The 23,084-nt window shown below is 55.1% G+C and overlaps 9 non-coding genes across 9 annotated transcripts; 5 read left to right on the top strand and 4 right to left on the bottom strand.

Annotated features, from left to right (window-relative positions):
- The first annotated feature begins 598 nt into the window (after positions 1-598).
- On the top strand, positions 599-762 carry LOC138236553 (U1 spliceosomal RNA). Its single transcript, XR_011188724.1, has one exon. It is a non-coding gene; the product is annotated as a U1 spliceosomal RNA (small nuclear RNA).
- Positions 763-1,397: 635 nt separating this feature from the next.
- Positions 1,398-1,516, bottom strand: LOC138236523 (5S ribosomal RNA). The gene has a single exon (XR_011188695.1). It is a non-coding gene; the product is annotated as a 5S ribosomal RNA (ribosomal RNA).
- An 8,569-nt stretch (positions 1,517-10,085) lies between these two features.
- Positions 10,086-10,255, top strand: LOC138236557 (U1 spliceosomal RNA). The gene has a single exon (XR_011188727.1). It is a non-coding gene; the product is annotated as a U1 spliceosomal RNA (small nuclear RNA).
- A 1,581-nt stretch (positions 10,256-11,836) lies between these two features.
- On the top strand, positions 11,837-12,000 carry LOC138236535 (U1 spliceosomal RNA). Its single transcript, XR_011188706.1, has one exon. It is a non-coding gene; the product is annotated as a U1 spliceosomal RNA (small nuclear RNA).
- Positions 12,001-12,636: 636 nt separating this feature from the next.
- LOC138236482 (5S ribosomal RNA) lies at positions 12,637-12,755 on the bottom strand. Its single transcript, XR_011188656.1, has one exon. It is a non-coding gene; the product is annotated as a 5S ribosomal RNA (ribosomal RNA).
- Positions 12,756-14,562: 1,807 nt separating this feature from the next.
- Positions 14,563-14,726, top strand: LOC138236537 (U1 spliceosomal RNA). Its single transcript, XR_011188708.1, has one exon. It is a non-coding gene; the product is annotated as a U1 spliceosomal RNA (small nuclear RNA).
- A 636-nt stretch (positions 14,727-15,362) lies between these two features.
- Positions 15,363-15,481, bottom strand: LOC138236470 (5S ribosomal RNA). The gene has a single exon (XR_011188646.1). It is a non-coding gene; the product is annotated as a 5S ribosomal RNA (ribosomal RNA).
- Positions 15,482-17,256: 1,775 nt separating this feature from the next.
- On the top strand, positions 17,257-17,420 carry LOC138236547 (U1 spliceosomal RNA). Its single transcript, XR_011188718.1, has one exon. It is a non-coding gene; the product is annotated as a U1 spliceosomal RNA (small nuclear RNA).
- Positions 17,421-18,074: 654 nt separating this feature from the next.
- Positions 18,075-18,193, bottom strand: LOC138236552 (5S ribosomal RNA). The gene has a single exon (XR_011188723.1). It is a non-coding gene; the product is annotated as a 5S ribosomal RNA (ribosomal RNA).
- Between the last annotated feature and the right edge of the window lie 4,891 nt (positions 18,194-23,084).

Raw genomic sequence — 23,084 nt, 5'->3', positions numbered from 1 at the left:
CAGACATTCAAGGAGGGGGCAGTGCGAGGTGAGGTGAGGTGCGACACGCCGGAGCCCCGACGCAGCTAATGCGGAGCACTTGTTGGACTGGCATCGAAAGGACGTGTGCGCACGGAGCGAGCCTTCCCTGCGGCGGAGCGTGGGAACTTTCTCCCCCCCTCCCGCTGCAGGAGTTGTGTGCACTGCAGCGGTGCCAAGAGAAAAGCACAGAAGGCAGCAGGCTCTGGAGAGCAGGTAAGAGACGGAGCCTTGTGGGCAGGCGAGCAGGCCCGTTTTTTGGAAATTGCTGAAAAGGTTTGTTCGGTGTGTGGCAGGCGCACGTCGCGAGCTTGCGTGGCGATCTGCCGGTCTGGAGTTATGCAAATGAGGCCGAATTGCATCCCGGGACATGCTGCGAATGCGCAACGGCGACTGCAGATGTGTAGGAAACGGCGCGCTCGTTTTCTCGTTTTTCCCACACTTTTGAGTGTTAGTGTGGCGTGTGAGTGTGCGAAAGAGTGGGCCCAGCAGGAGGCGGTGGCGTGCGGGGCGAGGAGGTGGCCTAGGATGCGCGATTTGTGCTGTGGGTGCGGGCCGCTTGCAGGGGCCTGTTTAACTCATACTTACCTGGCAGGGGAGATACCTTGATCAAGAAGGAGGTTCACCCAGGGCGAGGCTCGGCCATTGTACTCCGGCTGTGCTGACCCCTGCGAATTCCCTAAATGTGGGAATCTTGACTGCATAATTTCTGGTAGTGGGGGACTGCGTTCGCGCTCTCCCCTGATGTGCTTGGTCCAAAATCAGATACGGGAGGGTTAGGACACCACGAGCTGCGTGGCTGCGGAAGGATCCCGGTTCGACAGGAGTGGACGCCGCTGCTGGTTCTCGCTGGCTTTTAGTTAGGGGTCCGGAGAAGCATCTCAAGCTAGTTCCACTACTCTTTCCGGACGTTCATTCCCTTTTCAAAGTCAGTCGTTTTGCTGTAGTCTGCGTTCTTTAGGCTGATTATCGAGGTTAGCCTTTATTTGGTCATGGGGGGCCTCGGTACTGTATGCTGAGTCTAAAGACAGTTTCACCCGTTTTCTGATTGCTCGGTTCTGTACCAGTGCAGACATGTCAAACAGTGAATGGCTGTACCTCTATTGTATCCGTGCTCAATGAATGAAATCGGTAACAAATGAATATATGTCTAGTTATACGAAAAACGAGTGGTTTATCGACTCATCTTCATTTGCAGATTTAGAGGCAGCTTCGATATTCGTTTTACAGACGGGGTTTTTTTTTGAATATGGGTCACACACATGCCACAGCAACAAAACATCTCTAGAGATGAGGCTATAGATCACCTTTCCATCCTGCAGGTTTTCCTCCCAAAGCCTACGGCACCAACGGCGACCCCTGCTGGCCGGGAGAGCAAAAGCTTACAGCACCTGGTATTCCCAGGCAGTCTCCCATCCAAGTACTAACCAGGCCCGACGCTACTTAGCTTCCGAGATCAGACGAGATCGGGCGTGTTCAGGGTGGTGTGGCCGTAAGCGAAAGCCCCGGCGCCTGACTCGCTACTTGAAGCTGTGTGTGGCGGGGGTTCCGTGCCCCCCGAGCGGGACTGAAGGATCGTTCGTGTGCAACTCTTTGGAAAGGAGCTGCTTTCCAAATCGCATTGCGTGCCTGGATGTTGGCGAATGCGCTCCCTTGTGTTGGCTCGTCCCGCACTGGAGGAGGACAAACAATCTGCACGGAGGAGCACCAGGCAAGTCTTCACCAGACAAAAACCTCCAGTGCACAGCACTCTGGAAACATTTCGGGGCTTTCGCGTGTTTATTTCAGCACTTAAAAAGCACACCGGTCCAACACGTCGGCCGGGCGCGCGGCGCCTCCGCCCTCTTGTGGCCTTGCGGCGTCAGAGCAAGAGGCTCCTTCTCGCTGCCCTTCCGCTGTGTTGCAGGGCCCCGAGAGGGAACCCGGAGCGCGCACTTTGTGGGGGGCGGGGGACCGCGTTCGCGCTCTGCCCCCGGTGTCTTGCGCGAGTACTAAATCTCACGGACAGGGGGGCCTCGTCATTGATTGTTACAGGTGAGACGGGGATTAGGAGGAGACCCCGACTGATGGGTAAAGGGGAGCACTAACACCAGAGGGACACCCCCGGCGTCTCTTTTTGAGAGACGCCCTGGGGTTTCCTAATGGCCAAGGAGGGTCGGGACCTCGGTTTGACGCCTCCCCCGAAGGACGGCGCCTGTTTGTGCAGCAGAGTGTCGCCATCAGGAGGCTGGGGCGTAAGAGAGCCACACAGCCCGCAGGGTGAGCGCTCCCTACTGTTCCCAGTCACACCTCTTGCAGGAGCAGCAGCAACCGCAGCTTTTCCGGGGTGGAATCTCCCATCCGGGTGCCGGCCAGGCTCACACCTGCTGGGCTGCCCCGGGGGTGAAGGATCGTTCGTGTGCAACTCTTTGGAAAGGAGCTGCTTTCCAAATCGCATTGCGTGCCTGGATGTTGGCGAATGCGCTCCCTTGTGTTGGCTCGTCCCGCACTGGAGGAGGACAAACAATCTGCACGGAGGAGCACCAGGCAAGTCTTCACCAGACAAAAACCTCCAGTGCACAGCACTCTGGAAACATTTCGGGGCTTTCGCGTGTTTATTTCAGCACTTAAAAAGCACACCGGTCCAACACGTCGGCCGGGCGCGCGGCGCCTCCGCCCTCTTGTGGCCTTGCGGCGTCAGAGCAAGAGGCTCCTTCTCGCTGCCCTTCCGCTGTGTTGCAGGGCCCCGAGAGGGAACCCGGAGCGCGCACTTTGTGGGGGGCGGGGGACCGCGTTCGCGCTCTGCCCCCGGTCTCTTGCGCGAGTACTAAATCTCACGGACAGGGGGGCCTCGTCATTGATTGTTACAGGTGAGACGGGGATTAGGAGGAGACCCCGACTGATGGGTAAAGGGGAGCACTAACACCAGAGGGACACCCCCGGCGTCTCTTTTTGAGAGACGCCCTGGGGTTTCCTAATGGCCAAGGAGGGTCGGGACCTCGGTTTGACGCCTCCCCCGAAGGACGGCGCCTGTTTGTGCAGCAGAGTGTCGCCATCAGGAGGCTGGGGCGTAAGAGAGCCACACAGCCCGCAGGGTGAGCGCTCCCTACTGGTCCCAGTCACACCTCTTGCAGGAGCAGCAGCAACCGGAGCTTTTCCAGGGTGGAATCTCCCATCCGGGTGCCGGCCAGGCTCACACCTGCTGGGCTGCCCCGGGGGTGAAGGATCGTTCGTGTGCAACTCTTTGGAAAGGAGCTGCTTTCCAAATCGCATTGCGTGCCTGGATGTTGGCGAATGCGCTCCCTTGTGTTGGCTCGTCCCGCACTGGAGGAGGACAAACAATCTGCATGGAGGAGCACCAGGAAAGTCTTCACCAGACAAAAACCTCCAGTGCACAGCACTCTGGAAACATTTCGGGGCTTTCGCGTGTTTATTTCAGCACGTAAATCGCACCGGTCCAACACGTCGGCCGGGCGCGCGGCGCCTCCGCCCTCTTGTGGCCTTGCGGCGTCAGAGCAAGAGGCTCCTTCTCGCTGCCCTTCCGCTGTGTTGCAGGGCCCAGAGACGGAACCCGGAGCGCGCACTTTGTGGGGGGCGGGGGACCGCGTTCGCGCTCTGCCCCCGGTCTCTTGCGCGAGTACTAAATCTCACGGACAGGGGGGCCTCGTCATTGATTGTTACAGGTGAGACGGGGATTAGGAGGAGACCCCGACTGATGGGTAAAGGGGAGCACTAACACCAGAGGGACACCCCCGGCGTCTCTTTTTGAGAGACGCCCTGGGGTTTCCTAATGGCCAAGGAGGGTCGTGACCTCGGTTTGACGCCTCCCCCGAAGGACGGCGCCTGTTTGTGCAGCAGAGTGTCGCCATCAGGAGGCTGGGGCGTAAGAGAGCCACACAGCCCGCAGGGTGAGCGCTCCCTACTGGTCCCAGTCACACCTCTTGCAGGAGCAGCAGCAACCGGAGCTTTTCCGGGGTGGAATCTCCCATCCGGGTGCCGGCCAGGCTCACACCTGCTGGGCTGCCCCGGGGGTGAGCCCAGTCGAGAGTCGCAGGGCCAGATCTAGTCACCGGGGAGAAACGATACAAGTGAAGGATTGCTCGGCTCTCGGCACTTGAAAAGACCGACAAATGTCTCGTTCCCGCCGGAGCTGAATGTACCCGCATGTGTGGTGTCGTCTTCTTCCCCCGCCCCGCTGTGTTTGCTGTATTGTCTCTGAAGCCGGCCCCCCGAGACGAGACGGGCTGTTCCTGTGCCCCAATTAACACTTTACAGGTGCCATTCCCCGGCATTGTGGCCATTGTCGGTGCTCACACGCGGTAAGATAAGGCGGAGGAGAGCGGGGCATGCCCAGGGGCAGACATTCAAGGAGGGGGCAGTGCGAGGTGAGGTGAGGTGCGACACGCCGGAGCCCCGACGCAGCTAATGCGGAGCACTTGTTGGACTGGCATCGAAAGGACGTGTGCGCACGGAGCGAGCCTTCCCTGCGGCGGGGCGCGGGAACTTTCTCCCCCCCTCCCGCTGCAGGAGTTGTGTGCACTGCAGCGGTGCCAAGAGAAAAGCACAGAAGGCAGCAGGCTCTGGAGAGCAGGTAAGAGACGGAGCCTTGTGGGCAGGCGAGCAGGCCCGTTTTTTGGAAATTGCTGAAAAGGTTTGTTCGGTGTGTGGCAGGCGCACGTCGCGAGCTTGCGTGGCGATCTGCCGGTCTGGAGTTATGCAAATGAGGCCGAATTGCATCCCGGGACATGCTGCGAATGCGCAACGGCGACTGCAGATGTGTAGGAAACGGCGCGCTCGTTTTCTCGTTTTGCCCACACTTTTGAGTGTTAGTGTGGCGTGTGAGTGTGTGAAAGAGTGGGCCCAGCAGGAGGCGGTGGCGTGCGGGGCGAGGAGGTGGCCTAGGCTGCTCGATTTGTGCTGTGGGTGCGGGCCGCTTGCAGGGGCCTGTTTAACTCATACTTACCTGGCAGGGGAGATACCTTGATCAGCCTGTAGGTGGAGTAGTTGGATTGTTTTTCTTTTGTTGGAAGCAGTGTTCGATTTGCGGTTTTTGAAATGGCAACCTTTGGATCCCGTAAGAATGCTGTACGTTTTGAGCTCTTGGATGACCTCTTCATGGATCGTATGCAGTTCAGCAGAAAAGTGTTACAGAAGGAACTTGGCTTTGAACCTCGGCACTTGGATTTCATCTTCGCTCTCCCAGGTCAGAAAGCATTTGAGGTTGTATTTGCTACCTATCCTCTGTTTGAACAATGCGTGGATGTGTTTGAGGCAAAAAGAGGCAAAGTTCCTGCACTTGAGAAGATCAACTTGCAGCCTCTGACACAGAGAGAGAGGAAAACGGTGCATGTTGTTATGTTCTCGGAACTGGCAAAGACGGAGGACATTCACACCTGGCTTAACCAGTACTGCACCGTCCACCATGGAACTGAGGTTAGAGATGTTGATGGTATAAAAACAGGAGCAAGGAAATTCGAGGTTCGCTTGCTACCGGACAGCGTAAATGGAGGCTTAAGGCACCTGCCCTCTACAATCCGGCTGGGCGCCTGCAATGGCTATGTGTTTTATGTGGGACAACCAAAGGTGTGTCGGCGCTGTGGTGCTGTGGGACACCTGGCATCGTCCTGCACTGTGAAATGCTGCAAGACCTGTGGCAAACAGGGACATTTAGCCTCTGACTGTTCAATGCTGCCAAAGTGCAATTTATGTGGCTCGGAAGGACACGTTTTTAAGAACTGCCCTCACGCCTACGCCAATAAACTCAAAATGAGAAAGGATGAGGCAGTGCTTGTTTCAGCCAAACCGGCCCGAAAATCCAAAGCAAACAACAAGTCAAACAAAGAACCCTTGTTGGACAAAGACTCTCAGCCTCCAGCCAGGATCAGTCCTGCTGTGGCTCCGGGGCTGGTGGAAGAGAAATCCACTACGCCCCCACAACCGCAGACTGCACCAGACAAGCACGAGGGTTTGAAAACCCCCGAGAACAGCGAGGACCCCTCCCCCACTCCTGCTCCTCAGAACGAGGGCCAGTGTGGGGCCCCCCGGTGGAGCGGGTCCAGCGAGGATACCCAGGATTCAGCGGAGCTGCTTTTCTCAGACTCTGCAAGTGCTACAGATGCCCTCCTCTCCTCCATCCAGTCCATCACGGAGGATCTGCAGCAGCTGGTGGGTGAGGGGGAAGAGGAGACTGGTGCATCGGCTGCACCCCTTTCCCCTCAGTGCTCCCAGGAGCTGGACTTGAGGAAAAGAAAAAATGACTCTGTTTTCTCCCTGAGCGAGGAGGAAGGAGAGCATGGCGATGGGGACAGCTGGAACCTCTCCACCCCTCCCTCTACCCCCTTCCTTGAAATGGACTCTGTGAACGCTTTTACTGCTGCCACCCTGATGAAGGCTCATTCAGAGGATGGCTGGCAGGAAATTGGTAAGAAGAAAAAGAAAAAGAAAAAGGTAACAGGTGAGACCGAAGAGAAATGTGTTTTGTAAAGACTGGTTCCACTTTCTTATGTAATATGGCTCTTAACATAATTTCTCTTAACACAAGAGGTATCAATGACAGAGTTAAATGCCAGTCTGTCTTTGATTACCTCCAGCAGAGAGAGGGAGATGTGTTGATGTTGCAGGAGTGTGCTTTAGCCTATCAAGAGAGGTATAAAAGTTTTGAAGATAGGTGGGATAAAGGGCCTTCTGTTTGGTCAGGGGACAATAACAACAGAGCCTCTGGCGTGGCCATTCTTTTCAAAGGATGGGCATTCAAATTGAAAAGTATTCAGAGGGTCATAGATGGCAGGTTGCTGTGTGTGGATGTGGAATGGGGGACCGTTAACCTGCGGCTAATCAATGTGTATTGCCCTACTGACGTAGGAGGAAGGGTGGAGCTACTCAAGGCACTCTCCCCCCTATTGTTATGCAGCACAGACGTGATAGTGGGAGGGGATTTTAATTGTATCTTAGAGCACACAGACAGGCAGTCTAGCTCGCCGATAAAATTGGATTCCAGCTCACTGGCCCTGCAAAACTTAGTTCAAGACTTTAAACTCTCAGACACATATAGATGTATATATCCCACAACAGCAGGATATACATGGTCAGGGAGGAATAGCAGCTCCAGAATTGACTATTGCTTTGTCTCAGAGAGAGTGAAAGTTGTTGGGGTCACTCTTCAGCCTGTCTTCTTCTCAGATCATCAGGCTTTAGGGTGTAGAGTGGAACTCCAGGGCGGGACTGTCTTTGGCCCAGGCCTCTGGAAACTCAACACAAAGCTGCTAGAGAACGAGGGGGTAGTATCCCGCTACAAGGAGAAACTATCACAGTGGCTGTCCTTGCAGTGTCTGTACGGGTCAGTAGGAGAGTGGTGGGAGGAGGTGAAGGTGAGGACAAAGGCCTTTTTCATGGCTGAGGGAAGGAAGGCTGCTGCCAGACGGAGAGGAGTGCTAGCCAGGAAACAGAGGCAGCTGCAGCGTCTCTACACGATGCTGCACAGTGGCTCCGATGTGCTCGAGGATATCGCCCTTTTAAAAAAGGACATCCGGAGCATAGCCGAAGAAAGTGGTCGAGGAGTGCTGTTAAGAAGCAGAGTGCAGTTCTTGGAAGAAAATGAGAAGTGTACTCGCTTCTTTTTCAGGAAAGTGGTAGGCTCCAAGACTGTCATGGAAAGTGTAGTTGATGAGGAGGGACGAGAGAGAACAGAGCCGAGTGCTATCCTCTCCTGCACCGAGGCCTTCTACTCAAGACTGTACAGCTCTACAGAGGTAAAGGATGAAGATATTCATTTTTTTACCTCAAAGCTAGAAAACATTTTGAGTGAAGAAGATAGGGAAGTACTTGAGAGGGATTTGACAGTAGAAGAGCTGAGACAGGCTATGGAGAGCTTACAGAAGGGGAAAACTCCGGGTGCTGACGGGCTCCCTAAAGAATTTTATTGCACCTTTTGGGATCTGCTTCAGGATCCGCTACTGCTCCTATTCGAGGAAAGCTACAAGACAGAATTGCTGCCTGACTCCTTAAGAGAAGGCACTATCTCTCTCTTGTTTAAGAAAGGAGCAAAAAATGACATAAAGAACTGGAGACCCCTCAGCCTGTTAGGCGTGGACACTAAGATCCTGTCCAAAGCCCTTTTCCTGCGCCTACAAAATGTAGTGGCCTCACTGGTAGGGAAAGAACAGACTTGTGGGATAGCAGGACGCCTGATGAGCGACAACCTGGCCTTGTTGAGGGATGTCTGTCTGTACTCTGAGGATCGCTCCCTCCCTCTGTGCATTTTAGGTGTAGACCTAGAAAAGGCCTTTGACCGCCTAAACCGGCAGTACTTAACATCGGTACTTGAGCACATGAAGTTTGGCCCCATCATGAGAAAGTGGATTAACCTGCTGTACACAGGTAGCAACAGCAGAGTCATGGTTAATGGCAATAGATCACGCACCTTTGAAGTCTGTTCAGGGGTGAGGCAGGGCTGCCCATTATCCCCCTTGTTATTCGTTTTGGCTATGGAGCCCTTAGCCTGTGCCTTGCGCCAGGATCAGGCCATTAATGGGATACCAGTGCCTGGAAGTGGGGGAGGAGAGGTAAAGACGTCTCTATACATGGATGACGTCACCCTGCTCCTCTCTGACAATGCCTCAATTAGCAGAGCTCTGCAGTGCTGTGATCGGTTCTCTTTGGCTTCCTCCGCAAAAATTAACACATCTAAGAGTGAGATTTTTTATCAGAACTGGAGGGAGCCAAAAGAAGGACATGATCTCAGGCTGCAAGAGAAGAGAATTAAGGTCCTGGGGGTGTATTTTGGAGAAGAGATGGGAACAGTAAATTGGCAGAACAAATTGCCAATCTTAAACAAAAAACTGATGCAATGGAAGGACCGAGACCTCACCATGACAGGGAAGGTGCTGGTCATCAAAGCCGAGCTCTTGCCTGTCTTGAATTTTCTGGCTTCTACCTTCCCAATCCCACACCGTGTTGCGGCGGTGCTGAGGAGATTGATGTTTCAATTTCTATGGGGTGGGAAGCAGGAAAGACTCAGAAGGGAAATAATGTACAGGCCGCTACCCTCAGGGGGGAAGTCTGTCCCAGATATTGCTACGAAGCTGCTGTGCATTTTCCTGGCCTCTGTGCTGAGAGGCTTTGCAACAGCACCTGCAGCGCGTACCTGGACTTATTTTTCCAGGCTCTGGGTAGGTAGGGAGGTGTTCAGAGTGTGGGGTGTCAGACCCAAGCTGGACGTCCCACTCTCTGACACATGCCCTGCAATTTATGGGACAGTTAAAAGTTTTCTAAGATCTCACCCAATTGGCCATATTCCCCTCCGAGATGTCAGCGTCCAAAAACTGGAAGATTTCGTAGCACCCCAGAACAATAGGCAGACCCCTGTGGGCATTTTAACATCAGCCCAAACAAGGAAGGTGTGGAAACACACATCCTCTAAATTTCTGTGCAACATTCACAGAGATTTAGCCTGGAGTGTCGTCCACCAGTGCTTACCGGTACGAACTTTCTTGTACCGTAGGGGCCTCACCCCCAGCCCTCGCTGCGTTAGGGTGGGCTGCGGCGAGGAGGAGACTGTGACCCATCTCCTGTGGTCCTGCTTTTTTGCTAAGGCCTTCTGGGCACAGTTTGAAGATTGGTTGCAGGCTCTCTCGCCCCAATTTACCCTGACCGCTGCTTTCATCATATACGGCATCTCTCCTGTCAAACTTCCCCCTGACGTGTTTGACAGGATCTGGGCCGTGGTGAACAGTGGGAAAGACGCCCTGTGGAGAGTGAGGAACATGGGGCTGTTCAAAGGCATCGAGGTCCCAGTCAAGGCAGCAGGTAGCCTGGCCCTGTTCATCACCCGAGAGAACTATTACCTCAGAGATCTGTGGAGAGAAGGGAGGGAGGAAGCAGAAAATCTGTGGGAAATAGAGGGCATTGGACAGTATCTCAAGAAACTGTGAAAAACATTATCATGTTTAAATAAAGAATGTGATTTGCACCAGAAAAAAAGAAAATTGTTGCTATGTAACTGTTACCGTGTCAAAATGTAATGAGATGTGATCATATATACTGTTTTAAGTATGTATATTAATGTAAAGCTTTCTGATTTGTGATTTCCTGTATTTTTTTGTGAAAAGAAAATAAAGTTCTTAAAAATCGAAATCGGTTCACCCAGGGCGAGGCTCGGCCATTGCACTCCGGCTGTGCTGACCCCTGCGAATTCCCCAAATGTGGGAATCTCGACTGCATAATTTCTGGTAGTGGGGGACTGCGTTCGCGCTCTCCCCTGATGTGCTTGGTCCAAAATCAGATACGGGAGGGTTAGGACACCACGAGCTGCGTGGCTGCGGAAGGATCCCGGTTCGACAGGAGTGGACGCCGCTGCTGGTTCTCGCTGGCTTTTAGTTAGGGGTCAGTTGCGGCGTCAGAGCAAGAGGCTCCTTCTCGCTGCCCTTCCGCTGTGTTGCAGGGCCCCGAGAGGGAACCCGGAGCGCGCACTTTGTGGGGGGCGGGGGACCGCGTTCGCGCTCTGCCCCCGGTCTCTTGCGCGAGTACTAAATCTCACGGACAGGGGGGCCAAGTCATTGATTGTTACAGGTGAGACGGGGATTAGGAGGAGACCCCGACTGATGGGTAAAGGGGAGCACTAACACCAGAGGGACACCCCCGGCGTCTCTTTTTGAGAGACGCCCTGGGGTTTCCTAATGGCCAAGGAGGGTCGGGACCTCGGTTTGATGCCTCCCCCGAAGGACGGCGCCTGTTTGTGCAGCAGAGTGTCGCCATCAGGAGGCTGGGGCGTAAGAGAGCCACACAGCCCGCAGGGTGAGCGCTCCCTACTGGTCCCAGTCACACCTCTTGCAGGAGCAGCAGCAACCGGAGCTTTTCCGGGGTGGAATCTCCCATCCGGGTGCCGGCCAGGCTCACACCTGCTGGTGTGCCCCGGGGGTGAGCCCAGTCGAGAGTCGCAGGGCCAGATCTAGTCACCGGGGAGAAACGATACAAGTGAAGGATTGCTCGGCTCTCGGCACTTGAAAAGACCGACAAATGTCTCGTTCCCGCCGGAGCTGAATGTACCCGCATGTGTGGTGTCGTCTTCTTCCCCCGCCCCGCTGTGTTTGCTGTATTGTCTCTGAAGCCGGCCCCCCCGAGACGAGACGGGCTGTTCCTGTGCCCCAATTAACACTTTACAGGTGCCATTCCCCGGCATTGTGGCCATTGTCGGTGCTCACACGCGATAAGATAAGGCGGAGGAGAGCGGGGCATGCCCAGCGGCAGACATTCAAGGAGGGGGCAGTGCGAGGTGAGGTGAGGTGCGACACGCCGGAGCCCCGACGCAGCTAATGCGGAGCACTTGTTGGACTGGCATCGAAAGGACGTGTGCGCACGGAGCGAGCCTTCCCTGCGGCGGAGCGCGGGAACTTTCTCCCCCCCTCCCGCTGCAGGAGTTGTGTGCACTGCAGCGGTGCCGAGAGAAAAGCACAGAAGGCAGCAGGCTCTGGAGAACAGGTAAGAGACGGAGCCTTGTGGGCAGGCGAGCAGGCCCGTTTTTTGGAAATTGCTGAAAAGGTTTGTTCGGTGTGTGGCAGGCGCACGTCGCGAGCTTGCGTGGCGATCTGCCGGTCTGGAGTTATGCAAATGAGGCCGAATTGCATCCCGGGACATGCTGCGAATGCGCAACGGCGACTGCAGATGTGTAGGAAACGGCGCGCTCGTTTTCTCGTTTTGCCCACACTTTTGAGTGTTAGTGTGGCGTGTGAGTGTGTGAAAGAGTGGGCCCAGCAGGAGGCGGTGGCGTGCGGGGCGAGGAGGTGGCCTAGGCTGCGCGATTTGTGCTGTGGGTGCGGGCCGCTTGCAGGGGCCTGTTTAACTCATACTTACCTGGCAGGGGAGATACCTTGATCAAGAAGGAGGTTCACCCAGGGCGAGGCTCGGCCATTGCACTCCGGCTGTGCTGACCCCTGCGAATTCCCCAAATGTGGGAATCTCGACTGCATAATTTCTGGTAGTGGGGGACTGCGTTCGCGCTTTCCCCTGATGTGCTTGGTCCAAAATCAGATACAGGAAGGTTAGGACACCACGAGCTGCGTGGCTGCGGAAGGATCCCGGTTCGACAGGAGTGGACGCCGCTGCTGGTTCTCGCTGGCTTTTAGTTAGGGGTCCGGAGAAGCATCTCAAGCTAGTTCCACTACTCCTTCCGGACGTTCATTCCCTTTTCAAAGTCAGTCGTTTTGCTGTAGTCTGCGTTCTTTAGGCTGATTATCGAGGTTAGCCTTTATTTGGTCATGGGGGGCCTCGGTACTGTATGCTGAGTCTAAAGACAGTTTCACCCGTTTTCTGATTGCTCGGTTCTGTACCAGTGCAGACATGTCAAACAGTGAATGGCTGTACCTCTATTGTATCCGTGCTCAATGAATGAAATCGGTAACAAATGAATATATGTCTAGTTATACGAAAAATGAGTGGTTTATCGACTCATCTTCATTTGCAGATTTAGAGGCAGCTTCGATATTCGTTTTACAGACGGGTTTTTTTTTTTGAATATGGGTCACACACATGCCACAGCAACAAAACATCTCTAGAGATGAGGCTATAGATCACCTTTCCATCCTGCAGGTTTTCCTCCCAAAGCCTACGGCACCAACGGCGACCCCTGCTGGCCGGGAGAGCAAAAGCTTACAGCACCTGGTATTCCCAGGCAGTCTCCCATCCAAGTACTAACCAGGCCCGACGCTGCTTAGCTTCCGAGATCAGACGAGATCGGGCGTGTTCAGGGTGGTGTGGCCGTAAGCGAAAGTCCCGGCGCCTGACTCGCTACTTGAAGCTGTGTGTGGCGGGGGTTCCGTGCTCCCCGAGCGGGACTGAAGGATCGTTCGTGTGCCACTCTTTGGAAAGGAGCTGCTTTCCAAATCGCATTGCGTGCCTGGATGTTGGCGAATGCGCTCCCTTGTGTTGGCTCGTCCCGCACTGGAGGAGGACAAACAATCTGCACGGAGGAGCACCAGGCAAGTCTTCACCAGACAAAAACCTCCAGTGCACAGCACTCTGGAAACATTTCGGGGCTTTCGCGTGTTTATTTCAGCACGTAAAGCGCACCGGTCCAACACGTCGGCCGGGCGCGCGGCGCCTCCGCCCTCTTGTGGCCTTGCGGCGTCAGAGCAAGAGGCTCCTTCTCGCTGCCCTTCCGCTGTGTTGCAGGGCCCCGAGAGGGAACCCGGAGCGCGCACTTTGTGGGGGGCGGGGGACCGCGTTCGCGCTCTGCCCCCGGTCTCTTGCGCGAGTACTAAATCTCACGGACAGGGGGGCCTCGTCATTGATTGTTACAGGTGAGACGGGGATTAGGAGGAGACCCCGACTGATGGGTAAAGGGGAGCACTAACACCAGAGGGACACCCCCGGCGTCTCTTTTTGAGAGACGCCCTGGGGTTTCCTAATGGCCAAGGAGGGTCGGGACCTCGGTTTGACGCCTCCCCCGAAGGACGGCGCCTGTTTGTGCAGCAGAGTGTCGCCATCAGGAGGCTGGGGCGTAAGAGAGCCACACAGCCCGCAGGGTGAGCGCTCCCTACTGGTCCCAGTCACACCTCTTGCAGGAGCAGCAGCAACCGGAGCTTTTCCGGGGTGGAATCTCCCATCCGGGTGCCGGCCAGGCTCACACCTGCTGGGCTGCCCCGGGGGTGAGCCCAGTCGAGAGTCGCAGGGCCAGATCTAGTCACCGGGGAGAAACGATACAAGTGAAGGATTGCTCGGCTCTCGGCACTTGAAAAGACCGACAAATGTCTCGTTCCCGCCGGAGCTGAATGTACCCGCATGTGTGGTGTCGTCTTCTTCCCCCGCCCCGCTGTGTTTGCTGTATTGTCTCTGAAGCCGGCCCCCCCGAGACGAGACGGGCTGTTCCTGTGCCCCAATTAACACTTTACAGGTGCCATTCCCCGGCATTGTGGCCATTGTCGGTGCTCACACGCGATAAGATAAGGCGGAGGAGAGCGGGGCATGCCCAGCGGCAGACATTCAAGGAGGGGGCAGTGCGAGGTGAGGTGAGGTGCGACACGCCGGAGCCCCGACGCAGCTAATGCGGAGCACTTGTTGGACTGGCATCGAAAGGACGTGTGCGCACGGAGCGAGCCTTCCCTGCGGCGGAGCGCGGGAACTTTCTCCCCCCCTCCCGCTGCAGGAGTTGTGTGCACTGCAGCGGTGCCGAGAGAAAAGCACAGAAGGCAGCAGGCTCTGGAGAACAGGTAAGAGACGGAGCCTTGTGGGCAGGCGAGCAGGCCCGTTTTTTGGAAATTGCTGAAAAGGTTTGTTCGGTGTGTGGCAGGCGCACGTCGCGAGCTTGCGTGGCGATCTGCCGGTCTGGAGTTATGCAAATGAGGCCGAATTGCATCCCGGGACATGCTGCGAATGCGCAACGGCGACTGCAGATGTGTAGGAAACGGCGCGCTCGTTTTCTCGTTTTGCCCACACTTTTGAGTGTTAGTGTGGCGTGTGAGTGTGTGAAAGAGTGGGCCCAGCAGGAGGCGGTGGCGTGCGGGGCGAGGAGGTGGCCTAGGCTGCGCGATTTGTGCTGTGGGTGTGGTCCGCTTGCAGGGGCCTGTTTAACTCATACTTACCTGGCAGGGGAGATACCTTGATCAAGAAGGAGGTTCACCCAGGGCGAGGCTCGGCCATTGCACTCCGGCTGTGCTGACCCCTGCGAATTCCCCAAATGTGGGAATCTCGACTGCATAATTTCTGGTAGTGGGGGACTGCGTTCGCGCTCTCCCCTGATGTGCTTGGACCAAAATCAGATACGGGAGGGTTAGGACACCACGAGCTGCGTGGCTGCGGAAGAATCCCGGTTCGACAGGAGTGGACGCCGCTGCTGGTTCTCGCTGGCTTTTAGTTAGGGGTCCGGAGAAGCATCTCAAGCTAGTTCCACTACTCCTTCCGGACGTTCATTCCCTTTTCAAAGTCAGTCGTTTTGCTGTAGTCTGCGTTCTTTAGGCTGATTATCGAGGTTAGCCTTTATTTGGTCATGGGGGGCCTCGGTACTGTATGCTGAGTCTAAAGACAGTTTCACCCGTTTTCTGATTGCTCGGTTCTGTACCAGTGCAGACATGTCAAACAGTGAATGGCTGTACCTCTATTGTATCCGTGCTCAATGAATGAAATCGGTAACAAATGAATATATGTCTAGTTATACGAAAAACGAGTGGTTTATCGACTCATCTTCATTTGCAGATTTAGAGGCAGCTTCGATATTCGTTTTACAGACGGGTTTTTTTTTTGGAATATGGGTCACACACATGCCACAGCAACAAAACATCTCTAGAGATGAGGCTATAGATCACCTTTCCATCCTGCAGGTTTTCCTCCCAAAGCCTACGGCACCAACGGCGACCCCTGCTGGCCGGGAGAGCAAAAGCTTACAGCACCTGGTATTCCCAGGCAGTCTCCCATCCAAGTACTAACCAGGCCCGACGCTGCTTAGCTTCCGAGATCAGACGAGATCGGGCGTGTTCAGGGTGGTGTGGCCGTAAGCGAAAGCCCTGGCGCCTGACTCGCTACTTGAAGCTGTGTGTGGCGGGGCTTCCGTGCCCCCCGAGCGGGACTGAAGGATCGTTCGTGTGCAACTCTTTGGAAAGGAGCTGCTTTCCAAATCGCATTGCGTGCCTGGATGTTGGCGAATGCGCTCCCTTGTGTTGGCTCGTCCCGCACTGGAGGAGGACAAACAATCTGCACGGAGGAGCACCAGGCAAGTCTTCACCAGACAAAAACCTCCAGTGCACAGCACTCTGGAAACATTTCGGGGCTTTCGCGTGTTTATTTCAGCACGTAAAGCGCACCGGTCCAACACGTCGGCCGGGCGCGCGGCGCCTCCGCCCTCTTGTGGCCTTGCGGCGTCAGAGCAAGAGGCTCCTTCTCGCTGCCCTTCCGCTGTGTTGCAGGACCCGGAGCGCGCACTTTGTGGGGGGCGGGGGACCGCGTTCGCGCTCTGCCCCCGGTCTCTTGCGCGAGTACTAAATCTCACGGACAGGGGGGCCTCGTCATTGATTGTTACAGGTGAGACGGGGATTAGGAGGAGACCCCGACTGATGGGTAAAGGGGAGCACTAACACCAGAGGGACACCCCCGGCGTCTCTTTTTGAGAGACGCCCTGGGGTTTCCTAATGGCCAAGGAGGGTCGGGACCTCGGTTTGACCTCTGTTTGTGCAGCAGAGTGTCGCCATCAGGAGGCTGGGGCGTAAGAGAGCCACACAGCCCGCAGGGTGAGCGCTCCCTACTGGTCCCAGTCACACCTCTTGCAGGAGCAGCAGCAACCGGAGCTTTTCCGGGGTGGAATCTCCTATCCGGGTGCCGGCCAGGCTCACACCTGCTGGGCTGCCCCGGGGGTGAGCCCAGTCGAGAGTCGCAGGGCCAGATCTAGTCACCGGGGAGAAACGATACAAGTGAAGGATTGCTCGGCTCTCGGCACTTGAAAAGACCGACAAATGTCTCGTTCCCGCCGGAGCTGAATGTACCCGCATGTGTGGTGTCGTCTTCTTCCCCCGCCCCGCTGTGTTTGCTGTATTGTCTCTGAAGCCGGCCCCCCCGAGACGAGACGGGCTGTTCCTGTGCCCCAATTAACACTTTACAGGTGCCATTCCCCGGCATTGTGGCCATTGTCGGTGCTCACACGCGATAAGATAAGGCGGAGGAGAGCGGGGCATGCCCAGCGGCAGACATTCAAGGAGGGGGTAGGGCGAGGTGAGGTGAGGTGCGACACGCCGGAGCCCCGACGCAGCTAATGCGGAGCACTTGTTGGACTGGCATCGAAAGGACGTGTGCGCACGGAGCGAGCCTTCCCTGCGGCGGAGCGTGGGAACTTTCTCCCCCCCTCCCGCTGCAGGAGTTGTGTGCACTGCAGCGGTGCCGAGAGAAAAGCACAGAAGGCAGCAGGCTCTGGAGAGCAGGTAAGAGACGGAGCCTTGTGGGCAGGCGAGCAGGCCCGTTTTTTGGAAATTGCTGAAAAGGTTTGTTCGGTGTGTGGCAGGCGCACGTCGCGAACTTGCGTGGCGATCTGCCGGTCTGGAGTTATGCAAATGAGGCCGAATTGCATCCCGGGACATGCTGCGAATGCGCAACGGCGACTGCAGATGTGTAGGAAACGGCGCGCTCGTTTTCTCGTTTTGCCCACACTTTTGAGTGTTAGTGTGGCGTGTGAGTGTGTGAAAGAGTGGGCCCAGCAGGAGGCGGTGGCGTGCGGGGCGAGGAGGTGGCCTAAGCTGCGCGATTTGTGCTGTGGGTGCGGGCCGCTTGCAGGGGCCTGTTTAACTCATACTTACCTGGCAGGGGAGATACCTTGATCAAGAAGGAGGTTCACCCAGGGCGAGGCTCGGCCATTGCACTCCGGCTGTGCTGACCCCTGCGAATTCCCCAAATGTGGGAATCTCGACTGCATAATTTCTGGTAGTGGGGGACTGCGTTCGCGCTCTCCCTTGATGTGCTTGGTCCAAAATCAGATAGGGAGGGTTAGGACACCACGAGCTGCGTGGCTGCGGAAGGATCCCGGTTCGACAGGAGTGGACGCCGCTGCTGGTTCTCGCTGGCTTTTAGTTAGGGGTCCTAACTAAAAGCCTAACTAAGGAGAAGCATCTCAAGCTAGTTCCACTACTCCTTCCGGACGTTCATTCCCTTTTCAAAGTCAGTCGTTTTGCTGTAGTCTGCGTTCTTTAGGCTGATTATCGAGGTTAGCCTTTATTTGGTCATGGGGGGCCTCGGTACTGTATGCTGAGTCTAAAGACAGTTTCACCCGTTTTCTGATTGCTCGGTTCTGTACCAGTGCAGACATGTCAAACAGTGAATGGCTGTACCTCTACTGTATCCATGCTCAATGAATGAAATCGGTAACAAATGAATATATGTCTAGTTATACGAAAAACGAGTGGTTTATCGACTCATCTTCATTTGCAGATTTAGAGGCAGCTTCGATATTCGTTTTACAGACGGGTTTTTTTTTTTGAATATGGGTCACACACATGCCACAGCAACAAAACATCTCTAGAGATGAGGCTATAGATCACCTTTCCATCCTGCAGGTTTTCCTCCCAAAGCCTACGGCACCAACGGCGACCCCTGCTGGCCGGGAGAGCAAAAGCTTACAGCACCTGGTATTCCCAGGCAGTCTCCCATCCAAGTACTAACCAGGCCCGACGCTGCTTAGCTTCCGAGATCAGACGAGATCGGGCGTGTTCAGGGTGGTGTGGCCGTAAGCGAAAGCCCCAGCGCCTGACTCGCTACTTGAAGCTGTGTGTGGCGGGGGTTCCGTGCCCCCCGAGCGGGACTGAAGGATCGTTCGTGTGCAACTCTTTGGAAAGGAGCTGCTTTCCAAATCGCATTGCGTGCCTGGATATTGGCGAATGCGCTCCCTTGTGTTGACTCGTCCCGCACTGGAGGAGGACAAACAATCTGCACGGAGGAGCACCAGGCAAGTCTTCACCAGACAAAAACCTCCAGTGCACAGCACTCTGGAAACATTTCGGGGCTTTCGCGTGTTTATTTCAGCACGTAAAGCGCACCGGTCCAACACGTCGGCCGGGCGCGCGGCGCCTCCGCCCTCTTGTGGCCTTGCGGCATCAGAGCAAGAGGCTCCTTCTCGCTGCCCTTCCGCTGTGTTGCAGGGCCCCGAGAGGGAACCCGGAGCGCGCACTTTGTGGGGGGCGGGGGACCGCGTTCGCGCTCTGCCCCCGGTCTCTTGCGCGAGTACTAAATCTCACGGACAGGGGGGCCTCGTCATTGATTGTTACAGGTGAGACGGGGATTAGGAGGAGACCCCGACTGATGGGTAAAGGGGAGCACTAACACCAGAGGGACACCCCCGGCGTCTCTTTTTGAGAGACGCCCTGGGGTTTCCTAATGGCCAAGGAGGGTCGGGACCTCGGTTTGACCTCTGTTTGTGCAGCAGAGTGTCGCCATCAGGAGGCTGGGGCGTAAGAGAGCCACACAGCCCGCAGGGTGAGCGCTCCCTACTGGTCCCAGTCACACCTCTTGCAGGAGCAGCAGCAACCGGAGCTTTTCCGGGGTGGAATCTCCTATCCGGGTGCCGGACATGCTCACACCTGCTGGGCTGCCCCGGGGGTGAGCCCAGTCGAGAGTCGCAGGGCCAGATCTAGTCACCGGGGAGAAACGATACAAGTGAAGGATTGCTCAGCTCTCGGCACTTGAAAAGACCGACAAATGTCTCGTTCCCGCCGGAGCTGAATGTACCCGCATGTGTGGTGTCGTCTTCTTCCCCCGCCCCGCTGTGTTTGCTGTATTGTCTCTGAAGCCGGCCCCCCCGAGACGAGACGGGCTGTTCCTGTGCCCCAATTAACACTTTACAGGTGCCATTCCCCGGCATTGTGGCCATTGTCGGTGCTCACACGCGATAAGATAAGGCGGAGGAGAGCGGGGCATGCCCAGCGGCAGACATTCAAGGAGGGGGTAGGGCGAGGTGAGGTGAGGTGCGACACGCCGGAGCCCCGACGCAGCTAATGCGGAGCACTTGTTGGACTGGCATCGAAAGGACGTGTGCGCACGGAGCGAGCCTTCCCTGCGGCGGAGCGCGGGAACTTTCTCCCCCCCTCCCGCTGCAGGAGTTGTGTGCACTGCAGCGGTGCCGAGAGAAAAGCACAGAAGGCAGCAGGCTCTGGAGAGCAGGTAAGAGACGGAGCCTTGTGGGCAGGCGAGCAGGCCCGTTTTTTGGAAATTGCTGAAAAGGTTTGTTCGGTGTGTGGCAGGCGCACGTCGCGAGCTTGCGTGGCGATCTGCCGGTCTGGAGTTATGCAAATGAGTCCGAATTGCATCCCGGGACATGCTCCGAATGCGCAACGGCGACTGCAGATGTGTAGGAAACGGCGCGCTCGTTTTCTCGTTTTGCCCACACTTTTGAGTGTTAGTGTGGCGTGTGAGTGTGTGAAAGAGTGGGCCCAGCAGGAGGCGGTGGCGTGCGGGGCGAGGAGGTGGCCTAGGCTGCGCGATTTGTGCTGTGGGTGCGGGCCGCTTGCTGTTTAACTCATACTTACCTGGCAGGGGAGATACCTTGATCAGCCTGTAGGTGGAGTAGTTGGATTGTTTTTCTTTTGTTGGAAGCAGTGTTCGATTTGCGGTTTTTGAAATGGCAACCTTTGGATCCCGTAAGAATGCTGTACGTTTTGAGCTCTTGGATGACCTCTTCATGGATCGTATGCAGTTCAGCAGAAAAGTGTTACAGAAGGAACTTGGCTTTGAACCTCGGCACTTGGATTTCATCTTCGCTCTCCCAGGTCAGAAAGCATTTGAGGTTGTATTTGCTACCTATCCTCTGTTTGAACAATGCGTGGATGTGTTTGAGGCAAAAAGAGGCAAAGTTCCTGCACTTGAGAAGATCAACTTGCAGCCTCTGACACAGAGAGAGAGGAAAACGGTGCATGTTGTTATGTTCTCGGAACTGGCAAAGACGGAGGACATTCACACCTGGCTTAACCAGTACTGCACCGTCCACCATGGAACTGAGGTTAGAGATGTTGATGGTATAAAAACAGGAGCAAGGAAATTCGAGGTTCTCCTTGCTACCGGACAGCGTAAATGGAGGCTTAAGGCACCTGCCCTCTACAATCCGGCTGGGCGCCTGCAATGGCTATGTGTTTTATGTGGGACAACCAAAGGTGTGTCGGCGCTGTGGTGCTGTGGGACACCTGGCATCGTCCTGCACTGTGAAATGCTGCAAGACCTGTGGCAAACAGGGACATTTAGCCTCTGACTGTTCAATGCTGCCAAAGTGCAATTTATGTGGCTCGGAAGGACACGTTTTTAAGAACTGCCCTCACGCCTACGCCAATAAACTCAAAATGAGAAAGGATGAGGCAGTGCTTGTTTCAGCCAAACCGGCCCGAAAATCCAAAGCAAACAACAAGTCAAACAAAGAACCCTTGTTGGACAAAGACTCTCAGCCTCCAGCCAGGATCAGTCCTGCTGTGGCTCCGGGGCTGGTGGAAGAGAAATCCACTACGCCCCCACAACCGCAGACTGCACCAGACAAGCACGAGGGTTTGAAAACCCCCGAGAACAGCGAGGACCCCTCCCCCACTCCTGCTCCTCAGAACGAGGGCCAGTGTGGGGCCCCCCGGTGGAGCGGGTCCAGCGAGGATACCCAGGATTCAGCGGAGCTGCTTTTCTCAGACTCTGCAAGTGCTACAGATGCCCTCCTCTCCTCCATCCAGTCCATCACGGAGGATCTGCAGCAGCTGGTGGGTGAGGGGGAAGAGGAGACTGGTGCATCGGCTGCACCCCTTTCCCCTCAGTGCTCCCAGGAGCTGGACTTGAGGAAAAGAAAAAATGACTCTGTTTTCTCCCCGAGCGAGGAGGAAGGAGAGCATGGCGATGGGGACAGCTGGAACCTCTCCACCCCTCCCTCTACCCCCTTCCTTGAAATGGACTCTGTGAACGCTTTTACTGCTGCCACCCTGATGAAGGCTCATTCAGAGGATGGCTGGCAGGAAATTGGTAAGAAGAAAAAGAAAAAGAAAAAGGTAACAGGTGAGACCGAAGAGAAATGTGTTTTGTAAAGACTGGTTCCACTTTCTTATGTAATATGGCTCTTAACATAATTTCTCTTAACACAAGAGGTATCAATGACAGAGTTAAATGCCAGTCTGTCTTTGATTACCTCCAGCAGAGAGAGGGAGATGTGTTGATGTTGCAGGAGTGTGCTTTAGCCTATCAAGAGAGGTATAAAAGTTTTGAAGATAGGTGGGATAAAGGGCCTTCTGTTTGGTCAGGGGACAATAACAACAGAGCCTCTGGCGTGGCCATTCTTTTCAAAGGATGGGCATTCAAATTGAAAAGTATTCAGAGGGTCATAGATGGCAGGTTGCTGTGTGTGGATGTGGAATGGGGGACCGTTAACCTGCGGCTAATCAATGTGTATTGCCCTACTGACGTAGGAGGAAGGGTGGAGCTACTCAAGGCACTCTCCCCCCTATTGTTATGCAGCACAGACGTGATAGTGGGAGGGGATTTTAATTGTATCTTAGAGCACACAGACAGGCAGTCTAGCTCGCCGATAAAATTGGATTCCAGCTCACTGGCCCTGCAAAACTTAGTTCAAGACTTTAAACTCTCAGACACATATAGATGTATATATCCCACAACAGCAGGATATACATGGTCAGGGAGGAATAGCAGCTCCAGAATTGACTATTGCTTTGCCTCAGAGAGAGTGAAAGTTGTTGGGGTCACTCTTCAGCCTGTCTTCTTCTCAGATCATCAGGCTTTAGGGTGTAGAGTGGAACTCCAGGGCGGGACTGTCTTTGGCCCAGGCCTCTGGAAACTCAACACAAAACTGCTAGAGAACGAGGGGGTAGTATCCCGCTACAAGGAGAAACTATCACAGTGGCTGTCCTTGCAGTGTCTGTACGGGTCAGTAGGAGAGTGGTGGGAGGAGGTGAAGGTGAGGACAAAGGCCTTTTTCATGGCTGAGGGAAGGAAGGCTGCTGCCAGACGGAGAGGAGTGCTAGCCAGGAAACAGAGGCAGCTGCAGCGTCTCTACACGATGCTGCACAGTGGCTTCGATGTGCTCGAGGATATCGCCCTTTTAAAAAAGGACATCCGGAGCATAGCCGAAGAAAGTAGTCGAGGAGTGCTGTTAAGAAGCAGAGTGCAGTTCTTGGAAGAAAATGAGAAGTGTACTCGCTTCTTTTTCAGGAAAGTGGTAGGCTCCAAGACTGTCATGGAAAGTGTAGTTGATGAGGAGGGACGAGAGAGAACAGAGCCGAGTGCTATCCTCTCCTGCACCGAGGCCTTCTACTCAAGACTGTACAGCTCTACAGAGGTAAAGGATGAAGATATTCATTTTTTTACCTCAAAGCTAGAAAACATTTTGAGTGAAGAAGATAGGGAAGTACTTGAGAGGGATTTGACAGTAGAAGAGCTGAGACAGGCTATGGAGAGCTTACAGAAGGGGAAAACTCCGGGTGCTGACGGGCTCCCTAAAGAATTTTATTGCACCTTTTGGGATCTGCTTCAGGATCCGCTACTGCTCCTATTCGAGGAAAGCTACAAGACAGAATTGCTGCCTGACTCCTTAAGAGAAGGCACTATCTCTCTCTTGTTTAAGAAAGGAGCAAAAAATGACATAAAGAACTGGA

This window comes from Lepisosteus oculatus, unplaced genomic scaffold (genome assembly GCF_040954835.1).
Source record: "Lepisosteus oculatus isolate fLepOcu1 unplaced genomic scaffold, fLepOcu1.hap2 HAP2_SCAFFOLD_90, whole genome shotgun sequence".
NCBI lineage: Eukaryota > Metazoa > Chordata > Actinopteri > Semionotiformes > Lepisosteidae > Lepisosteus > Lepisosteus oculatus.
Note: the sequence above shows the minus strand (reverse complement) of the source record. Positions and strands in the feature narration are given on the sequence as shown.